At 45.8% G+C, this 18258-nt stretch overlaps 1 protein-coding gene across 2 annotated transcripts in view; it reads left to right on the top strand.

Annotated features, from left to right (window-relative positions):
* Positions 1-18258, top strand: part of RapGAP1 (Rap GTPase activating protein 1) — a 307901-nt gene that overhangs the window by 90212 nt on the left and 199431 nt on the right. For both annotated transcript variants that reach the window (XM_065451496.1, XM_065451481.2), the window contains exon 2: positions 7667-7743. The gene's annotated coding sequence lies outside the window, so the exon portion shown is untranslated. The remainder of the gene's footprint in view (positions 1-7666; positions 7744-18258) is intronic.

Genomic DNA, 18258 nt, shown 5'->3' on the forward strand with positions numbered 1-18258 from the left:
GCGGCGGCACGGTTGGGACAGACGACACGGCAGACGACGGTCGTCTGCTTCCGCTATACGAGTGTGCCTCGCGAACGGAAACACCGCGCCGGAGTGTAGCAGCTATAGGCTTGCGCGCGCGTCCTTGTGAGCGAGCATCCTACAGACCGTCGGGGTCTGCTGCGCTGGCGTGTAGCTGTAGCCAATCTGTGTCACGTGCGTCACGGCGTCTTGACGCGCGCACTCAGCGCTATCGGCAGGACGCAGCGAGAATCCCGGTGAATTCCGGCGCCTCCCTCTTTCCTCCCGCCACGTGGGCGTTTTCTTTTCTTCTTCGTTCTTGCACGAACGTGTCGCATGCCTGCCTCCAGCAAAAAAGTAGGTACCTATGTACAGAACGGTCGACAGTCAAAGGGATGAGCGCCTTACTAGTAATACGTTCAGTTTGATTGCAATACTTCTTCGGCAATGTCGCCGACAAGACAGAGAGAAGTAAGACATAAAACGCGGCGAGGTTAACCAGATGAACTGTCCGGTAGGATAATCTGTTATGAGGGAAGAGCAGAAAAGTGACTGATATGATGTATTAGGCAGACACGCCTTGCGCAAAAGATGATCTACTGATTGTCATCGCATATCTCGTGCTGAAGTTTGTGGTGCAGTAGATATTAAGTGTTCCCTTCAACAGTGAGCCACATTGTACGTCTAGGAAATTGCACATCAGTGCGCAACAAGCCGTGTGATCGCAAATAAATATCATTATATATACATATCTATTTTTAGCTCTGGCTCTCCTCTATTACTAAACTATAGATTAAAATACTTCGCAATCGAAGAAGCTATTGTTTCATTGTGGGAGTAGTCTGCGTATTTCACGGCACACACGCACGCACGCACGCACACACGCGCACGCAACATCGCCAAGGGTGACTGAGCGTATAGTAGCATCTCTCTCTCTCTCTCTCTCTCTCTCTCTCTCTCTCTCTATATATATATATATATATATATATATATATATATATATATATATGTATGTATGTATGTATATATATATATATATATATATATATATATATATATATATATATATATATATATATATATATATATATATATATATATATATATATATATATATATATATATGGGGGGAGGGGGGCGTCTTACGCGTCTTGTGCGAAAATTTAAAGGTCTGAGGGTACGACTAGCTAGACAGAACCAAAGTAGTGTTGTGTGCCATCGCTTGGAGCAAGTCAGCATTTCGCGTAATTACATAATTAGTTATAATTAATTCTTACGTTTCGCAATCATTATATTGAGAGCAAAAGCGTAAATGAGAAACTTGTAGACCATTATGAAAAGGTTGCCGGTCCATCTTTCTGTTGCTCTGTACGTGCTACACGAAGCTTTTTTCCAAGCCTGAAAGAAACACGTGAAAAGTGCCGCGAGACTGATCGCGCGGTACCTTTCTGTGTTTAGCGGGCTTTGCTTCAGGCTTGAAAGGAACTCCATCCCACTAAGTCTTTATTTCCCACATCGCGCTAACACGTGTTCTCTAAACTTGAACCAACCCACCCAGCAACGTCTTACTCTTCTGGTACGTCCAGTGGCATGCTGGAAGAGAAGCGAGCTTCAGCACTGCAAATATGTCTCTATAGTTGTCAGCAGTGCATCTTCCCAAATACCGCTTCTGTCATGTCACCAGGTTCTTCGTGACTGTGTGCCACGTGGAGAGAACCTGTCTTCGTGACAGGTTCTCTCCACGTGGCACACAGTCACGGGGAACCTGGTGACATGACAGAAGTGGTATTTGGGAAGATGCATTGCTGACAACTATGGCACGGTGCGTACAAGTAGCGCTTGATCTTATCACTGCAGCCAGATGTTGCCTTTATCGAGCTAGCCACTTTTGGGCGGCTTTGCAGCATTGTAACCGAAGGCCAGAAGTCCCTCGAGGTCACACCGCCGTAGGAAATAACGTCTATCGAGCCGTGTCTGTCCAAGGCTTACCTCAGTTTGTTCTTCTGACGCTGGCTGCTTGCCCCGCACCAATCGATTCTGTCAGCGCAGGTTTCAACCCTCACCGCCACTCTCCGCCAATCTCCTGTGACAAACAATAAATAAATATATAGAAAAGTTAAGCCCGCATAAAGTAACTGACAGCACGTGCCGAGGAAGCGTCCGTGTTGTTCCTCCGGCTGTATTCCGAGCGGTACTGATTGACGAGCTTGAACCCTACTATACGTCGTTCCTCAAATGTCGCATGTACTTCCGAGAGATGTCATGCGTGCATTGATCGTAGCCTACGATAAGGCGTGAAGAGAAGCTGAGATAAAGGAAAAGGCAGGGGCCTTACCGACGGGTGGCACTCTTGGCTTGCAGCTCGGTTCCGGTGGTTGGGGAAGGTTTAGGTAGGCGTGGCTTTTATACGAAACGACGTATGCATCTATACTCCGTTTTATACATAGCACTCAACGCTTCGGAAGCTACACAAGAAGTTCGACCAAGAAAGGTTATCACTCTGCGCGTTCCGTCAATGCTTCGCTGGGCGCCAACAGCGTACGCTCGCGCCAGCATGCACGTGACGCTCCTCGTGACGGGTTGCAAATAAAAAAAAACGCAAAGAACAACCAAAATAAAGATGATCTAAAACAACTAATTAGCAGCCGTGTACCACAGTGTTTTTCTTTTCATTGATTAAAACTTGTTTCATTCAATACTGAGCCTATATAAAAACAGTTGCGCACAATTGTGGTAAAAAAAATATCGAACTATATCCAAGTGCGAACGAAGCCGCTGCAAGAAGTCTCTCTATAGCCTCCACAGCGTTGACTGCTATTTATATAGGGCGGTTTCACTCGCGCGATAACAGCAGCGAGAGAGCGGCCCCAAGAAACTCCCGGTGACGGGCCTTACCAGTCTCCTGCGCCGGAACACAAAGCGTGTATTTAAGTTCCTCCACTGTGCGAAAAGTCTAAGTTCTGAGATCAGGGACATAGGTATTACGCCTTAAAATTAATACAAAAAATGTCTCGTATAACTTACGGCAACCTTGACTTTTAAAATTGTCGCTATGTACAGAGGAAAAGTGTTGAAATTCTACGCGCTTAGATTTTAACGCACTTCTGCTACTTGATGGAACCGTTAATGCTTTCCTTGTTCGCTAGATTTAGTGGACTACGTCAGTGAGCAAAACCGGAAGCCGCCCAGGGCCTATGTTTGTAAACAGCGAAACGAGGCCGACTCTCCCGACTGTAGCTGTTGTGACGTACCGAAAGCAGTGAATCGCGTGCTTTGGCTTTGCTCAAGATATGCGTGCGAACGGCAGACGCCTCCTGATTCTCAAATTTGTCCCAAACCGACAGTCGACCGTTTACCGAAGACGCAATACTGGAACCCTGGCCGGATTCTTTGTCGTCTTTACAAACCCCTATATCCCTCACCCTAGTGCTGGGTAGAAAACCGGGAACTTGCCTCTGGTTAACCTCCCTGCCCTCTCTCTCTCTCTCTCTCTCTCTCTCTCTCTCTCTCTCTAGAGGTGGGGCAGATCCGTTCGTGCCTTACTTGTGTTCCGGCACAGTACGGGGCTTGACCCAGGGCTGTGAAATATCCGTCTCAAGGTCTATTTACTCACGGCTTTCCGTCCACATCGTAACCGCTGATAACCCTCGTTCTCTCCCCTTCCCTTTTCCCGCTGCAGAGCAGTAGGCTAGATGATTAACGCGGCTAGGTCAGCTAGTTATGTTCACTGTCTTGTGCCTTTCTCTTTTGTAAAAGGATTTGTTGTTTTGTGCCGTTTTTGAGGGCTGTTTGCTTCCAAATCATGCACCGCTCACCAAGTCGCTTTATTGCATCTAATTTCTTGTACATCGGGCCAGCGCACTGTGTTATGGCTTCCTCTTTTTTAAATCGGTTTCTTGTTTCGTCCCGTATTGAGCGCTGGCTGCTTCCAAAGGCTAGAGGAATCAAACACAGGCCGACATCTGGGATTTCTTAAATAAATTTCTCCTCTGTAGTAGAGAGGGGAGAGCGCTGGGCTAGTTGGTACATATTCATTGTAAAGGAGCGCAAACAAACGGACACAGAGTACATAGACACCACAGGCGCTTAACTTGCGTTGCTTGTGGTGTTTATATATAGGTGCTCTTTGTGCGTTTGTTCGCGCTCTTTTATAACGAATCTACTCTCTACGTCGATTTCCACGCAAGCAGACGACTCGATTATCTATACACGTCCCATAAATGTTTGTCGATGACGCCGGTTGGACATACGAAAGCCGATGGCGCAACGAATTTCACCTATAATCACGCACGCACGTGCCAAAAGGTTACGCCTGCTCGTTGCACCGCCCAGCCGTATACGTGAAACCCCGCGCGAATGTCACTGTCATTCCGTGGCTCTCCGCTGAGACGCCTGCCCCGAGAGCCCATCTTACACGACCTCTCGGGGTCCTTTGTTCTGTACTTTAAGGAACCGATTGTTGCGCTTCTTTCCGTTGTAACTGGGCACGTATCAAGCACGGCCTGGCTCGAGTAATTGTCGAGCGTCGTCTTCTCGCACCACTTGTCATACGAGGAAGTGAAGCGAGCCGCGCACGGCAGTCGCGCTGTGTAATGAAAGGCTTAATTCATTCAGCTGGGGGCGCCACGACGAGTGCCGACGCGTCGCTGCTGACACTGTACAATGTATACGCTGATAAAGCGGCTTGCTGCGCGCGAAGTTTGAAATTGTTTGTACTGGTAGATGGCTCAGAGCAAGCATATCGCCAAGAATCCAGACATAAAGGAAGGGAGTAGGTAACATGGCAACAGGTAGCTACCCTATATTTTGAGGCCGAAACTTCGCCAATGTATATCCCTATGCGCGCGAGCATTCACTGGGGCTTATGTCAAGAACATGATGCTATGTTGATCAACATTGACCGAACGAGGGATGTCTTTGGGAGTGAACGTTTTTACGAAGGCACGAATAAAAGTTCCCTTGTCGACACGTTGGCTCCAGTGACGTGCCTTGTCACTTGACGTGCCTTGACGTGATCACTTCAGGTCTCAATCTCCCGGCGCATACTTCTTTCTTCTTGTTAGGATATCACGGCAAATTATCGCTAATAAATTATGTAAAAATCTGTATTTCCTCTTTAGAAAGCATTTGCGATGCATCTCTACAAGCAGATGCACACCAGTGTTACTCGTGCCTTTTCCTTATTTTTTTTTCCTTTTTTCCCCTAGGTGCAGAATTCGATTCCAGCATAGTTCTTGTGTTGTTGTTTGGCGCGCCCCCACGGGAACGTCCTGCTTGCAGGATATGCAATAAACAGGCAACCAAATATAGTTCTGTGATAAATGAAAACTCGTGTCAGGAAAAGGAACGATACATCCATGTGGAAGTTAAGAGAGAGAAAGTGATAGACAAAAGGAACGGGGGCTAACTACAGCACTGCACCCGTTTGGCTACCCTGCGCTGAGGAAAACGAAAACTGACCGCGTTGTTGTTTACTTTGTAGGCATTGGGCTACTCTTACGTGGCTTCAATCATTTCCTTTTATGAATGCGCAGTTAAAAGCGCAATCCGTTTGTGCCTTAACAAGAAAAGGATCGTTATTTCTTTCTCCGCAGTTTTGACAGAATTTGCCCTTTTTTGCGGTGCTAAGTGCCGCATCGTTATCGCAGTCGAGTATGCAAAAAAGGTCATCTTGCAAATCCGTCGGCGTATTCGCAGTTACATTGCACTCGCAGCCGTTTACTGGTGGGAAGTGTCAAGTTGGATGAGTGTGGCTTACCCAGCTTAACCGATACAACCCCAAATACGTTTATTTCATACCAAGCAATGGAGTAGTCATTAATGCTAACGCGTCGGGCGGTTGTGGAATAATCAACCTGAACCTCCAACGCGTCTCTTGGGAAAATACCTCACGAAGCTTGTCCGTACGTTTGCCTACAAACGGCGCGTAAAAGGTATAGGACTGCTATGTAAATGTTAAATACATCTCGGTCCTCTACTTTCCCACCGTACGAGTCCTTGTCGTAGCAGGAAATCCCATTTTCGCGCTCGGTGGAACATTAGCATAAAGATGGCCTCCGTCGTACAACTCGGTGTGTAAGTAGATCCTTGGCACAGCCGCGGGTTTTACGGCGTTGTACGAAACTGCGCAAGCAGAAGATTGGAACTGCGCGCACTCTCTCGTCGTGTTAAGAACTCTTGCGCGGCTCCTTTTTTCTTTAGTTATCGCTAGAGTTGAACTACAAAGAATGAAAACGAGAAGTCGGGTTAAGTGACGCCTCCAGCTTCTTATCATTCCTTCTGGATCGCGAGAGAGAGAGGGAGAGCGACGGAGCTGGCCGCTTTCGTCCTTTTAATTACCGCACCGGAGACGACTCTTAATAGGGTTCCAAGATCTCTTCCTTGTAAGTTCGGCCGCCACGCCGATCTTCGTTGCCCCGGGCGTACGCGTTCGCGCTGCTACACTACCCTTTGGTTCTCTCGGGTCGTTTCCTTGCGCCTGTCCGGCGTCGCTTCCTTGTGCGTGCCCCATGCAGTTCACACCTTTTACGCTTTTGTTACGCGCCTTGTTTGCTTTCTCCCGTACAGCGGGGCCACACCTCTCAGCCCACTTTCTCTGCTGAATAAAACAGGAGCCAAGTTTGCGACGGCAATGTGAAACTTCCTTCGTCCTTCTTCTCATCTGCCTCCTTTCTTTCCCTTTCCTTCTCGTACTTTCTTCGGTTGTTTGCTTATCGCTCATTTATTAGCCTTTCACTGAGTGCCGCTTTCTCCGACCGAGACTTCCAGTTGCATCATCTTTTGTTTTCTTCTTTTTTCATTACTTTGTAGTTCAATTTGTTAAGTGCAGCAGGCCTGCAGTTCCATACTTTCTTCGCTGCTTATGTTTGAACTACGTAAAGAATGTTTAGGGTGTCACGTAAGGCGTGTAATTAGAGCCCGCGGGCTGACTACATCTTGTTAGCGTGCTTCTAGTAGTGGGCCTGAGAAACTCTGCTTTCTGAATTTCTTCCTTTATTTTTAAACTCATTTTAGACAGTGCTATATATTTTGAAGCACTCTTGTCTACGTTCATTAAGGTTTGAACTGTTTGCTTTGAGTCGACTCACCTGCACATCGTGGAATACTCTTTGTCTGGTTGTCTACCAGGTTGTCTAAGAAGAGCTGTCAGCGTCGTCGTAATTTTGCATTGCTAATTAATTTTTTTGCAATATATACTTGCCATCAGGCATGTTTGTTGTTGTTATTGAACCTCGAGCACAGCACGTGCCCGCAACGCGCATTGCCAAGTGTAGGCAAGCGTAATCGTTGTTCTCTGTTCTGCACTCTATTTTTTTTTCTCCAACGCTTCCCCTTCCCTCTGAGCCATGCAGACGCGGTGTTCCTGCCGAAGGCAGGTTTTTTTTACCTTTATCAGTACAGATTATGTAACCGTTTCTTATCCAATCTTTCACGTAATGTGTGAGTCAGAGCCGTAATATCGACAGCAAACCAGTTGAGATGCTCTCCTAGCTGCGCGCACGTTTAAAACATAAATGATGCCTGTTTGATTGGGTCGTAACATCGATCTCAGTCCGATGTGTTGCGCCACTCGTGGTAGACGGGTGAACTGTCGCCACCTAGAGTTGAATGTTTGACGATTTTACACTGACGATTTTCTCTCTCTTTTTTTTTCTTTTGCCCACAGAGGGCGCTTACTTCTGCCGGCTCCCAAAAAGTTGGCCAACGGGAACGTGCTGATATCGACGTGGAGCTTCGCAGCAGGTATGGCTTAATATCATTTTTTTTTTCTGTATTTTTTTTCCTGCTCGCTGGATGGGAAGTTCGCCGTGTTGGTAATTCACAGGGAAGCTACACGTCGCTCTCAGGCAAACAGATATGTAATCCAATTGAGAACTGGGTCTGACTTCGGGATCTATATCTTTATGACATGAAGCAATCGCTATATTTAGAGATAAGAGCTTGGGCAACCGCTGAATAGAAATTATTTCTGTTTCTTTTCTTCGTTACAGCCTCCCCCATCCCCCAATCCTTTTTTGACGGGCATATCTATAGCATAAGTATATCTATATTATCAGATTGTGGTTATATTTGCTTAGATTTATATTTTCGTGCCGTCACCTCTTTTATGCGTATCTAGTTAATATTTCATTCGAGTTCGTACGGACCTCAGCGTTCTGTAGCTGCGTGTATATTTCTGCCTGCTTCTGTTCAAGTAGATTCCCGCGGTGTACAGTTTCACGTCAGTTCCTTTACGTCCTTGTTTTTCCGCGGTCGTCTGCTTGTACAAACCCAGGAAAGCCGCCACGTGTCGGCATTTGCAGCTTCGAGTGAATCACGTAGACAGAACGCCGCTGCACGAAACCGAGAAAGATTAATCTACGCCAAAGTCAACTCTCCGGGGGAAGCATGATTGGTTGTTGTTGTGTTTTCTTTTACTGCTTTTTTTCCCCTAAGCGCCGAGTGTAGGAGTTAGATCCATTGTGCAGGTGACGTGCACTTTAAAGGATGGAGCTTGGCTCTGCTGCAACGGAATTTCGTTAAGTCCCTGCTTCGCTGAATGGGGTCTGGTCTCTCCGAGCGGGTAGGTCAAGAGACTAAACAGAAAGGGAAAGGCTTAGAGAGGAAATAGGAAAGGTGACAGCTAAGCCGATCTTTTCAGTTATCGTCTTTGTTTTTCTAAAATTGGGGTGCCTGCGTATCGGCAACGGTAATGTTATTGTTACTGTCAGTCGCGCTAGCACGTATATATATATATATATATATATATATATATATATATATATATATATATATATATATATATATATATATATATATATATATATATATATATATATATATATATATATATATATATATATATATATATATATATATATATATATATAGTACCCAAAAGAGCTACAATATCTCCATTCGAAGTAGTAATGAAGAGACAATGGCTCCTTCTTTAACTAGCGATGACGTTAGAAGGGCCTTGCAAGAAGTGAAACGGGGAAAAGCGGCAGGAGAGATCGACTAGCGGCCCTTTATATGTACTGTCTATCGACTTCAAGGGTCCCAGATCACTGGAAGAATGCGAACATTATACTAATCCACAAAAACGGAAGCGTTAAAGATTTGAAAAATTATAGGCCCATTAGCTTACTTCCAATATTACATAAAATATTCACCGAGATAATCTGCGATAGAATAAGGGCAACACTGGACGGTAGGAAACCAAGGGAACAGGTAAGTTTCAGGAAGGGATACTCTACAATGGATCACATCCATGTCATCAATCAGGTTATCGAGAAATCCGCAGAGTACAATCAGCCTCTCTATATGGCTTTCGTAGATTATTGATTCAGTCGAGGTACCAGTGGTCATAGAGGCATTACGTAATTAAGAAGTACAGGACGCTTACGTAAATATTTTGGAAATTATCTACAGAGATTCCGCTGTTAACTTAATTCTCCAGAAGAAGAGTAGGAAGGTACCTATAAAGAAAGGGGTCAGACAATGAGACACAATCTCTCCAATGCTATTCACTGCGTGCTTGGAAGAAGTATTGCAGCTATTAAACTGGGAAGGCTGAGGAGTAAGAATGAACGGCGAATATCTCAGCAACCTTGGATTTGCAGATGACATTGACCTATTCAGCAACACTGGGGTCGAGTTACAACAAATGACTGAGGACCTTAAGAGAGGGAGTTTAAGAGTGGGGTTGAAGATTAATATGCAGAAGACAAAGATAATGGTCACTACCCGGGCAAGTAAACAAGAGTTCAGGATCGCCAGTGAGTCTCTAGAGTCTGTGAAGGAGTACGTTTACCTACGCCAATTACTGATCATGAGAAAGAAATTTGTATAAGAATAAAAATGGGTTGGAGCGCATTCGGCATACATTGTCAGATCCTGACTGGAAGATTACCATTATCATTAAAAAGAAAGGTGTACAATCAATGTATTCTATCGGTGCTGACATACCCGCCGTGGTTGCTCAGTGGCTATGGTGCTGGGCTGCTGAGTACGAGGTCGCGGGATCGAATCCCGGCCGCGGCGGCCGCATTTCGATGGATGCGAAATGCGAAAGCACCCGTGTGCTTAGATTTAGGTGCACGTTAAAGAACCCCAGGCGGTCGAAACTTCCGGAGTCCTCCACTACGCCGTGCCTCATAATCAGAAAGTGGTTTTGTCACGTAAAACCCCATAATTTATTTTTTGAGAAATGCGTCCGGTTGGCTACCCTGCACTGGAGGACGCGAATGGGTGAATAGAAAAAAATACGAATGACGTAAACGGAAAACAGTACATACATGGATCACGTATGGATGCCGTCTGATTTTTCTCGAGAGTGTTTGCGACTATAGCAGGGGCAGCGTGGGAACGTTATCTCATATTATAATTACTTCGCGTGCGCTACAAACACGGACAAAGAAGAGAGCCCGCGTTTGTAGCGCGCGCTGTAAGCAATAATGATGCTGATGTACCCACTCGCCCTGCTAGTTATAGCGTACTACAGTTAATCCATATAAGTGCTTCGAGAGAGGAGAAAGAGAGAAACGAAGAGGGGGAAGCAGGGAGCTTATATAACCAAGGTTTTGCCCGGTTGACTGCCCTGCTCCGTCGGGAAGGGGAAAGGACGAAATTCAAGAAAGGAGAGAAGGAGAGTGAACGTCGCGCGCACCCTCAGACAAGTGTTCGTCAACGTGTACGTGCTCTCACGTTGACGTTTTCGGTTGCAGAAAAGAGAACCTTTTCCCCACACCACAATCACAGCCTCCCCCACTCACGTTGAATGTTCAGTGACCAGCGCTCGTCTTGACCTGTCGTCTTCAAAAAGCGCATTGACATCCCCCGAAATGTCAAGAGACTGCTGTCATCAGTAAAGCAGGTTAGCCACACGAGTCAGAAATAGACATGCTGACATTCTGGACGCATACGCTATACGTGTTCCTCGTTCACAACAGTAAGTAGGCCACCGGTTACAGCCGGAATAAAGGAGTTCGGCAAGTAGAGGAAACGTACTGTAGTGCTCGCGCCAATGAGTAATGCGACCAGATAACTTCGCCGTTTGTACGAACGCGCGCTAATTACGGAACCACTTCGATATCTATAGGCACGGGACAGATGGCGGGCGGCTGCTTCAGCTCCCTGCAAGGTTTCCCGAAGCCGGCCACTTCGACTACGCCGAAAATGAGATGCCATTCTGAACAGCATACAGGCACGCGACCGTTTCGTGCCTCGCTTGAACTTGATAAGCGAAGCCCTGCCCCCGATCCACAGCGTCGTTCGAAGACATACGGCCGTGGTTTCGCTAATATATATATATATATATATATATATATATATATATATATATATATATATATATATATATATATATATATATATATATATATATATATATATATATATATATATATATATCAGAACGTGGAAACGCTTGCCTCGAGATGAGCGATGGCTAGACGGAATGGTGAACGGGCAGCGTCTCCTACAAGATACGATTCCTCCGCTCGCCTTATGTGATCTGGCGCCGCCGTCGGTATGGAAATATTGTGCGCCATGTTCCTCATACGCGTACCGCGTACACTTCCTTCAAGTAGATGCCGCTCGTCCGGTAAATGTCGACCTGGTCAAAATGCGCACTTCCGTAGCCAATTACGAGCCAGCCCGCATATACACGTACAAGCTCCACGGTGAGTGTGCACACAGGCAGGTAACCCACGCGTTCGGGCCAGGAAGTGAAACGTGCGCGTCGCGTGTCGGTGTAATTACTCCGCGACGACGGTCTGTCGCGATCTGAGAGGCAACACGCACACGCACACGCACACACACACACACACACACACACACACACACACACACACACACACACACACACACACACACACACACACACACACACACACACACACACACACACACACGCACACGCACACACACACCCCGTCGACGAGAGCGCCGAATGTGCGGCGCGTCCGGCGTGTGTCTACACGCGTCGGCGCTGGCGTGTTAAGGGAGCCTCCCCCCACCGACGCTGCATTACTCATTGCGCCTATTTCCGTCGCCTTACCCACGCAGCAGCGCAGCGTCTGTGGCGAGTACGTAGTGCGTTGGTTCGTAAAAGAACTGTGCAGCACTGCGATAGCGGGTTAGTGGAGTCAGCCAGTGTATAGTAGGAGCGATCGTGTGACAGTGAAACGGGTTGCTTCGCCGGGCGTACAAAAATCTGCAAACACTGCGTCAAAAAGCAAGTAAAAAAAGAAAGAAATATAGAACGGCGAAAAAAGAAGGAGAAACAAAAGGAAGAGCTAGCCAGCAGCGTTCGTGACTGGAGCGCACTCGAGGCCTCGCGGTGACGCTCCCGTTGCGCCGGAACTTGCGTAATCTCGGAATGCAGAGGCATCTACACCAGGCTTTTCTTTCTTCTTCTTTTTATTTTTCTTTTTTGAGCCGGACAATGGGTGATGCCTCGTTAAGCCTATCCTCTTATACTGAACGCATTGCTACGCGCAGTTTGCGCTCTCTATATACTATAGGTTCTGTTTGCCGCCTCTCGCGCGAATTCAAATCTCCCACTCATTCTCTGATGCTGTATCAGGCTATATGTCTTCCCAAACTCGAATAAGCATCGGCATAACGCAGAATAGAATTTCCAAGACCCACAGTGATAGACTAGAGACAGAGCACAAAAAACCGTTTCGCAGCAATTTACTGCCATCGTTTCTGCGCCTGGCATTGCTCAATCCTCTAGCGCTTGCATTTCTAGCCTCACTATACCGTCCCTTACCTGCCGACGTATTCGGCAGTCCTTCTATTTTTTTTATATATGAGCTGCTTGACAGAAACCTGAATTGCGCTGAGCTACTTAATTATGTCGCGCTTCGAATTCCGCACAAAGCCACGAAGGAGCGCCGATCATTCTTCGTTCCCGCTTGTCACAGCAAAAAATTCTGCTGTGCATAGAACTCAAAATCTGTCAAGGTTGACGACTGGGCGTGTTGGTATAGCATATTGGAGGTTGGAATGCGCAACAGTTTGACGATACACACAGAAGAGACACACACCACAGAGCGCAAAGTAGCGCTCTGTGGTGTGTGTCTCTTCTGTGTGTATCGTCAAACTGTTGCGCATTCCAACCTTCAAAATCTGTACAATACTTATTTCGCTGAGCTTGATGTTTTTCATCTGTCGCTTTCGCCACAGCTTCGTATTGTCATATGCTTGCCTTTTCTCGGTATACGTTCTCTCTTTCGCCGTGTGATTTATTACATTTTCATCTTGCTTGGTGATATGTCTAATGAGTCAGCAGGCGTTTTTTTTTTGTTCGTACATTAAATGCTCTTGGTGCATTACGTTTACATGTATTTACATGAATCGTTTCTCCTTTCTTTATTCACTTTCCCTAACGTTTGTATTTTCAGCTGCACAATTTTTTTTGTGTTCATTTTACTTGCTCACTAACCGTCTGTTCAGCTTCGGTTTACCCTGCCTTTGTCGATATATCAAAATTGTGGCTTTCTCTATCTTTCTGTTGTAAGCTTGGTGTTTCTAATTTGTGGACTGTTAATTTTCGTAATTGTTTTTTTTTTATTTTCATGATTTTTCTACTGTAGTTGTGTATGTGATTTTTGTTATCCATGCGCCATCACTCCGACCTTAGGGGTCTTGGGCACGTTGAACAAACAATTGATTTATTTATTTATTTATTTATTTATTTATTTATTTATTGATAGATAGATAGATAGATAGATAGATAGATAGATAGATAGATAGATAGATAGATAGATAGATAGATAGATAGATAGATAGATAGATAGATAGATAGATAGATAGATAGATAGATAGATAGATAGATAGATAGATAGATAGATAGATAGATAGATAGATAGATAGATAGATAGATAGATAGATAGATAGATAGATAGATAGATAGATAGATAGATAGATAGATAGATAGATAGATTCATAGATAGATTCATAGATAGATAGACAGACAGACAGACAGACAGACAGATAGACAGATAGACAGATAGATAGATAGATAGATTCCCAGAATCCCAGACACGACTCGGGACTTAAATAAAAAGAAACTCAAAGAAGAATATGCGAGTATAAATTCAATTAACGTCTCTCTTGAATGTCCCCTTCCCTTATATAATAAGATTACCGTAGGGATATCTGGCGCAGCGTCTTCGAGCGCCGGCAGTATAGTGCGTTGAAGCCAGCAAGAGAATGACGAGCTACAGACAAAGAAAAAAAGCATAATCAAGCAAGCAACCAAGCAAGCAAAAACGCCGAAACCGACCAGCCCGAATAGCTTGGCTCTCATGATATCGGAGCTGACGGCGCAGGGCAAGTGCGCGCGGTGAACCGAAAACGCCACCAAGTTACGTGCGCTCAATGGCAACAGCCAGAAGTCCTTGCTTCGCAAGTCTCTGGCGAACAAAATAAAGAGTATAACTAAAATACTTTTTAAATGAAGATTTCGTTTTCGCTCATGCCTCCGCGTTTACGTAAAGACACTGCATGCAGGGTGGGATAAAAAGGGGGTATATTCCCCGAAACTTTCTTCCCGCGTTGTATTCACCAGTAAGACCAACTTTGTACAACGCCTTAATTCGCAGTAAAATTGAATACGCTTCGTCCATTGGTGGGGTCCGCATTACGAAACAACTATACTCGTTCGCTAGACCGTGATCAGAATTAAAGGCGCGCTTTTTTCTTTAACAATTGCATCTGGTACAGCCAGCTTGACGTCATATAGAAACGTCTTTGAGAACGCCTGTCGTGTGGGTGCTTTCGCCATGCTCTGTTTCAGAAAACGTACTCCCTCAATTCCTGTCGATCTGCGCACCAACCTCGTTTTCTCCACTGACGCGTTTCACACAACATGGATCACCGTCATAAACTTGGAATTTCGCAGGGTCGTATTATAGAATCACGTGTACAGAGCCTTTCATTCCCTGACACTTTCAAAGAATAGAAACCCCCGTCCCAGAATGGTTGTTGCGACAGAAGACCGCGCAAGAAATTCGCACGGTCACTGCCGACATCATCCCAGGCTTCACATTATGTAACACCGTTTTTTTTCTGCGTTATTGTTCTTTGTTTATCCATATGTTCTTAGCCACTTCTCTGTGTAGTACTATTGGTATACCGAGCGTAGAATAAAATACTGTAACGATGGTATTAGAATGAGAAAATACCGTAACTGAAAATACTGTAATACCGTAATTGGAAAGCACTGTAACGATGCTATTAAAGCAGCGTTCCGGACGGCGCTTCGCTTACGTCATCGCCGGGATCACACCGGGCTTAAGCGGCGGATGCTAAGGAAAGAATATATAATCAACGAAAGGAATCATTATACGTAACACCGGTCCAGAGCTCTTCATACAGGTGCTGGCATTATCACTACTGCTTCTGTGCTGACGTCACGACTGAGGCAAGCACTCTGTGCCCGGCGTAAATCGTCGTTTCGATACCATCCATCGACAATGCGCCGGTCATTGTTTAATATAATGTTTATCATTATGATGGTTTCTGCTATTATTGTCTTCTTCAGGACGAATCTCTCTCCCAGCACTCTCTCATTGCTCGATTATTTTTGCCTTCTTTTTCTGCCGAGAAATGTTAGCTTTTTTTTTTTGTACGCGCCTTTTTGGCATGTATGACAACAGCGGCCCGACATAATGTACGACACAAGTTTTCTTGAGCTGCTGTGCTGCGCAGTGACGCAAAAGAAGAAAAGCACGTTTACACGGTCAGCCTTGACTTTCAACTAAACGTGCTGCTGCTTATTCGGTTCCTTCACATAAACAGCTGCACCTCAAGAGCAGGTGCAGACAGGTTGCGTTTCGCTTTTACTACAGTTGTGACTAGCTTTAAAGCTGCTAATAATCTAGTGACCATTCATAACAAGAGTGTAGTGTTGTACAGGTAGTGTTGTAAGCGTACTTTAGGTTGTAAGCGTACAACTTTATGGAACTACAATTTGCTCATGCCAGAATACATGCAGGTAACGTCACGGAGAGAGATCTTATTAGAATTTCCAATGTGAGATGACACGCGTATTTTAAAAGAAGGAAAGAGAGAAAGAAAGAGAGAGAGGACAAGCGAGTGAGTTCAGCGTGCAACTCTGACGGAGATACGCGTGAAAGTCGCTCCATTTTTCCTACTGCGTTCAACTTCAAAGCAGCAAGGGGAGCTGAAACTATACAGAGCCTTGAGAGAGCTGCGTAGTACATTATACCTTCAGGCGTTTTCTTACCATAACGTTGCGAAATATATGCCTCCGCATGTGAGGAAAGCGTAAAACGAGCTTCAAGTCGAATGGAAAACGCAAACGGAGAACGCACCTCGCTCCCCGTATTATTACAGCGACGGGAAGATACTCAGGAGATCTGAATTTATGGAATGCCAGCACGTAAGACGAGTCTCACCAGTTGCGTGTGGGTGAACAAAGTGCGCTCACTGTGAGACTATACGCAGACCTGCTTTGATGCAACGCTCTCTGCTTTCGCATTCGGGCGCTCGGAGAAGCCGTGCGGTGTTGTTCTCTGTGCATTTTCACTCTGCCATTTCGACGCACGACGCTGTCTTCGAAGTTGCGACCGCAGCAGCAGCGCAGGCGCCTTGCGGCTGGCGTCGCGGACTGGGAAATGAGGGGACTGCTTGCTCTGCGAGTCGAATTTCGCCAATTTAAAGCTGGCAGCGCTTCGCTGCATGCAGCGAAGCGCTGCAGCTTGCTTTCGTCCGGGTGTGTGGAGGAGGGCAATATCATGCGCATATATTTGCTCGTCCTTATATTGAGGTTAGGTGTCTTCTTTATTGCTATATATATATATATATATATATATATATATATATATATATATATATATATATATATATATATATAATGTGTGTGTGTGCGTGCGTTTTTTTCTCACTACGCATTTGTTTTCGAACACGAGCGAAAAGGCTTCTGGCGCTGGAAAAAAGAAAGGAGGAAAGAAAGAAAGAGAAGGGAAAGAAGGAAGGAAAAAAATGGCTGTGGCTTAGGTAAGGTTAAGCCCAGGATGCGAAGCATACTAGCCTTTATTTTAGTTGTTGAACCACTGTTTAGCCTGGTGAACTGCTGTTGCTTGGCTATATTTGGTTCGGCTAGACGAAGAAACAACTCATGCATTACTTCTTCGCCTTCAAGAGTGGAACGCGACAGCGTTCCCGTCGACCCGCCAAGGGGTGTAAGACAATGGGCTACAGGGCAGCGACTACGCGCCCCGCATTGGACGCGGTGAGCGTCGAGCAAAGCAGCGTTCGGCGCGGCAACGAAATGTGCGCCTGAGCAAGAGACGCACGCCTTAGAAACAGCGCGTTTCTAAGGCAACACCGCATTCACTAGAGGCGCTTTTGTACCGCTTTGAAGCGTTGTACTCAAAGGAATATCTGTACCATGGACGACCAACTGTGCGCTATGTAACAAGCCGGAGACCATTGAGCACGCTTTCATTGAGTGCTGGGATGCAATTTTTTATTGGGATGTCTTGCAAAGAACTCTTAAAAAGGAACTGCCGATAACAGCACAGGGTATACGTTTCCTGCCGGTAGACAGCCATCAGGGCTTTCCGTATGACATGATAATGCTCCTGGGCCTCCATAGTCTTTGGAAGACACGGATGGCGGTAACGCACGCCGATGTGAATGCGCGCCCAGCGCGAGAAAATTTTGTTGAAAGCATTATTTTCATACGTGAGATATATCGTGTACAGGCAGATCCGCCTGACTGGTTGGGTAATCTTGATGAATTAGTGAATTTCAAGAAATTTTAGCTTGTCACGTTGGTCCAAGTAGTCCAACGTGTTTTTATGTATGTCATTTTGTGAATAAAGAAAAAAAAAAAAAACTCGTGGCTCAGTGGTAGCGTCTCCGTCCCACACTCCGGAGACCCTGGTTCGATTCCCACCCAGCCCGTCTTGCAAGAGTTGAGCCAAAGCCACTTCTCCTCTGTCGTGACGTCACGGTGTCACGTGATTTCATGGTCACCGCCGCGCCTGAGGAGCTGGGTTGAGCCCTCGTAATATGCTTCGCATAAAATACGTTAGGGTTTTTAATGCCGCGTGGGCCGACAAAGGGTAGAGTTCGGCGATCGAGAATATGTTCGCGATCGACAAACGTGCCGTCGGCTCGATATAGCAGAACCAATTCTTTGGAAAGTATGGGCTCTCTCTGACAACCGAGATCGGTGATAGCGACGCACTAACCTGGTGGTCGGTGTTCGCTTCGGATACGTCGTATGCAGCC

This window comes from Dermacentor albipictus, chromosome 2 (assembly GCF_038994185.2).
Source record: "Dermacentor albipictus isolate Rhodes 1998 colony chromosome 2, USDA_Dalb.pri_finalv2, whole genome shotgun sequence".
NCBI classification, from domain to species: Eukaryota; Metazoa; Arthropoda; class Arachnida; order Ixodida; family Ixodidae; genus Dermacentor; species Dermacentor albipictus.